Here is a 5,303-nt window from a genome sequence, read left to right as displayed (position 1 = left end):
CTGACCCACGGGAAACTGAGATTATATATATAATATAATATATATATATATATAATTATATATATATATATATATATATATATATATATATATATAATCTGCTAGGGTATGGGGTAATATTTTATGCAGCAATAGATAACTAATACTGATATTAGTACTGGCAAGTTGGGTGCTGTCATAACAAATACCTAAAATGTGGTAGTGGCTTTCAAATTGAGAGTGGGTGGAATTTAGAAGGATTTTTGAGGAGTGGGTTAGAAAAAACCTAAATTGTCTTCAACAGAGTATTCATCCAATTCTAGACATTAAGGCCACAGTAGGAGATAGGAATGTGCTGCTGAAAACTGCTGGAAGGCAAATCTGTCTGATGTAATGCCAAAGAGATTAGCAACCCTATCACCTGCACAAAAGTATGAAGTAGATAATGTGCCCAATTACCTGAGAGATCTAGCCATTTTCTAACAAGAGTATGGAATATGACACCTGAGTTACTTGTGCTGCTTAGAGGAAAATGTCAAAATAGAGAAATGGACGGAATGACTGAAAACATAAAGGAGCCAAGGCTTGATGGTTTTGAAAATTCTCACCTTTTCCAAATGACAGATGAAGCCAAAATTATAAAATTGGCTGCTTTTACTCAAAATGTTGAATCCTGGATCTTTCCAGGAAAACACAATCTACAGCTAAAGTTTCAGCTGTGACTGTAAAAGCTTTGGTTAAGATGTTAGAAAGACCAAAGGTGGTGCCAATCCAAAGGCTCTTTAAGGAGATTAAAGGTGTGCTTCAGAGATCCTGCCAATTCAAAACTGGGCATCTAGGAAGCTTAAGGTTGTTCTACCTCAGCAGTCTCAAGGAGAGCCCAAGGTAGAGTAAGGATTATCACACACAGGGCTGGAGCTGCGCCTTTAGAAATCTAAGTGAGTACTCATCAGAATACATTCACAGAAGGGCCACACTGGTCTTGAGAGAATTATATCCACAGAAATGGTAATACCGTTAGCTGAAAGGAACAGAGACAGTGCAAAATAAAAATAGGTCACTGGACCCATACAACTCTACTAAAAGGAAGCAGTATGGTAAAACTACTCATCAAAAAAAACCCATATTACTTTTCATGAGTTGCAGGGGTAGAGCATGGCAAAAGGATGACCCAGAGAGCATAAACAAGAGCATTCTGGGGTCAAAGGAGAACAATCTTGAGCCTTGAAATCTAATCAAGCAATTTCCAGCATTTGTCCACCCAGGTGGATTCCAGAGTTACTAAAACCAGTACTCCTTTACCCCCCTTTACCCTCGAAGAGGAATGTCTACAAGTATCCTATGCCTGTCCCAGCATTATATCCGTATGTGAGAGGCCAAGAACACTTTAGTTTCACAGAGAGAGTTACACTCTAGAAACTACATAAGGAACTACACCCCAGCTACCTCATTCCTGCCAGGACCTAATTTAGATAATGAGACTCTAGACTTTGAGCAAATACTGTAAAGAAATGAGACTTTTGGGGACCTTGAGAGAAGGTGAGGATATTTTGCCTCTGGGAGGAATATAAATAATTCAGATCAGAGGACAAGTAAATACACAGACATACATAACTATTATAGGCCTAAAAGACCTCATTTAAAGTGTATTTGGTGGACAAATATCAGGGTGCTTCATATTCTTTTGGAAAGCCATCAACACAAATAGTGCATTAACACATTTTCTCTTAAAGAAAACCTACTCACCTTAAGTGATGCTATAGTAAGCATTATAAGAAAACGGTTTTAATAGACAGGAATACCTTGCTTTACAGTTTAATCCAATTTTCAAACACATTTTCTCACACTAGTACCTGATTAAAAAATATATTTTTAAAGTAATTATAAATGTATATGAATTAAATATGAGTTTGTTAAGTAACTGGATCTGTCATGTAGTTAGTATGTTTTGTCACTCAATGAGTTTGTTTCTAAGTGAGATACCAAATCTGAGCCAGAGATAAGTCCAAAGATTTTGTGAGAACAGTTTACTCAACATTTTTTTTTAAAGCTATTTACTTACTGAGTCTCAACAGTTTGATCCCTTATTCCACTCATTTCTTAATATGGAGATTTAATAATATAATATATAATGCAATATATAATATATAGCATACAACATGTAGTATGTAACATAAAACATATAATGTGTATAATACAATACATAATAAATAATATATGTAACATATTTACCCAAACCAAAACTTTATCTATGATAAATTACTTTGTATTATACAGTCCTTTTCTAACACTACCACCCATCTTTCTCAAAATACGTATCTTCTTTCCTGTTCTAACACAATGTTGCTCACTGATCCAGGCTCAATAAATGCTCCTCTGTTGGAAAGTATCATTTCTCTTCCTCTGTGAACTCATCTCACAATATAAATGTAATTCCAAAGAAACAGAAACAAAAAAACTATGTTAAATATTTGTTAAAAGGGAGAATGCCATGTGTCCTAGCAGAGTGCTTAGAAACCTTAACATGTCACCACCTCTGGTGAGGGATGCAATCACTTGTGTTTATTACCTGTCTCTGGATTTCAGTTTTGCTGTTTCCTTCTTACTGTGAGTGTAGGATGGTCAGAATATGTGAGTATGAAGAGTGAAGCTGATAAATTCTGACTTCTGGGGTAAAGCCTTACATCCCACTCAAGTAGACGCCAGACCTCTCAGAAACTAAATCCTTGTAAATGTTTTATGAACAGTTGTGGTGATTCACACTTTTCCTTTGTTGCTTCTTGAGTAATATCATTTCAGTATTATTTAATATAATTTTTATTAATATGATCTCATTTTTATTAATAGAATCTATTAGTTGTTTGGCAAGCCTTTATTGATACTTGTGCTGTGTCAGGAATAGTTTTCAGGTGGTAGGGAAAATGCAGTGAATAAAAATAAACATATACAGCGGGAGAGTTTCTTAACATTTATTAAGCTTCACTGAAAAACCAGAAAATATGTAGCTAAGCAAGGCTAAACATCAAGGCTATGGCTGTATTTTTATTTTACTGCTCCTCATTATTGACTGAGCACTTGGGAGTACTCCTTGTCTGGCATTTTATTCTTTCCTATGTGTAAGTGAAGAAGAATTTGATTGAAACATTGTTATAATGTTTTCACATTGATTGACTTTCAGAAAAGTAACTCATCATTGGTTATAGGTACTATATTCACTGTGGAAGATGACAGGAATTGTGTTAAATCTAACCAATGGCTAGATGATGTGAAGTTCCTTATTCTTTGTGGCAATCTCTGTGCATTTATGGAAAAACCATTTGCTTCTCCTTATCAATGTCTCTTGTCCACTATGAAAGGCATCATGCATTTTCTCTGTCCTCTCATTTTTTAGAAACTGTCCTGCAATGCCTATGTAACAGATGTTGTAGAGACGGCTTTGTTAAATTAAGATAAGGCTTTCTAAAATATTGTCTTCGTAGGACCACGTTTGGTTAAAAGTGATAGCATCTGAATTCAAACTAGCTTAAGCAAAAGTGGAAATCATTTCTTCAGGGAATTGAAGTAAATGAAATCAGAGGTTTCTTTCTCTCTCTCCTCTCTCTCCCTCTCTTTCTCTTACTGTCTCTCTTCTCCCTTTCTCTTTCTCTCTTTGCTTTCCACTACCTGCCAGTTTTATTTTCTTTCTAAGGCAGAATGACTTTTTTTTTAAAAAAGATTTTTATTGGGAATTGGGGGGATGGGAACAGCGCTGGGGAATTGGGGAAGGGGAATTGCTGTTGTTTTGGTCTTCAGTCTAGTTGTGGAGGACGTTGCTTCAGTGGCCCAAGTTGGCACCATCATTGTGTTCTTCCCGGGCGAGGCAGATCAGTTGCCGGCTTCTGGACGGCCACTCACTGCGGCTGCTGGCCGCTCATGCTGGCTGCTGGCTACATACGGTNCATATAGTCTCGGGACATGGAGTAGAGAGCGGGAACGGATTCAATGGAATTGTAATAGATAAGCATGATATCGGGGGTGGGAGGGCAATAGATTGGGGGAGGGGGGTTGTTACCTGGTGAGGGTGAAAAGGATAACTATTGTATTGTTCTGTACACCTGAAACTAACAATAAAAAAAATAAATTAAAAAGAAAAAAAAAAGCTGCATGCACAGAGGATTGTGCTATAGAAGAGGAACATCGAGTTTAGAAAACTGAAAATTTAAATACTGGCAATAAGTATGCCTGACTTTTGCTCTGGAGAGAGGCACTCCATCCCCCAAAGATCTTTGGTATTCAAAAATAATTTAAAAGTTAAGAACAAATTATAGTTAGTACCTCATGCATTAGATGTGCAAAATTGTGAAGGATCCATAAAAAATTGCCTCTAATTAATCTCCAAACAACAAAACTGATACTAATAAAAATAGCAACAGAATAAGAAAATGGATAGTTTTTTAAAACCTAATTTAGGCATTTTTACCACCCTTTATTCATGGAAACTTAATGTATAATTGTAAAATGGATTATATTTTGCCCAGTAGCAAAAAAAACCCAAACAAACCATAAATGAGGTGTATTCCCACAATGATATCTTGCCGCAGAGATTCAGAATAAATGTAATTAGAAAGTCGTCATGTGATGTGGAGGATACACTTCAGATTGGGACCTTGTGAGCCTGTAGGTGGGCCCCAGTGGCTCCCACCTTCTGGTGTTCATGACCTTGTGGACTTTTCTCCCTTGGAGGACTGACTGAATCTAGTGGACCAACAAATAGAATGTGGCATAAGTGATGAGATATCACTCCTGAGATTAAATTACAAAAAGCCTGAGGTGTGTCCATCTTGGAATTCTCTCTCTCCCTCCTTCAATTACCTGTTCTGAAGGAAGCCTGTGGCCTTGTTGTTAGATGTCTTATGGAGAGGCCCACATGGAAAGTAACAGAGGAGGATTTCTAGCCAGCCTCTGAAAGAATCGGGTTTCTCAGCTCCACAGCCCACAGGGAACTAAATACTGCCAACAACCAAGTGAATGAACTTGCAGACAGATAGTCCCTCAATAAAGTCTTCAGATGACCCCCAATAAATGAATGCATACTTTCATTTAAAACAATGAGATGCCAGGGCCAGCCGAGTGGCTCAGTTGGTTAAGAGCTCGCTCAAGAGTTTGAGCTCTGAGCAACAGCGGTTCGATGCCCGACCCGAGCTGAGCAGCTGCTGAGCTGCCAACAGGTGGCAGGATGGCTCAGCTTAAAAACAACAACAACAAAATAAAAACAATGAGATGCCTTGATATACCTATGCCACATCTGGATTGCTGACCCACGGGAAACTGAGATTATATATATA

This window comes from Hipposideros armiger, unplaced genomic scaffold (genome assembly GCF_001890085.2).
Source record: "Hipposideros armiger isolate ML-2016 unplaced genomic scaffold, ASM189008v1 scaffold_142, whole genome shotgun sequence".
Lineage (NCBI taxonomy): Eukaryota > Metazoa > Chordata > Mammalia > Chiroptera > Hipposideridae > Hipposideros > Hipposideros armiger.
This window is presented reverse-complemented; position numbering follows the sequence as displayed.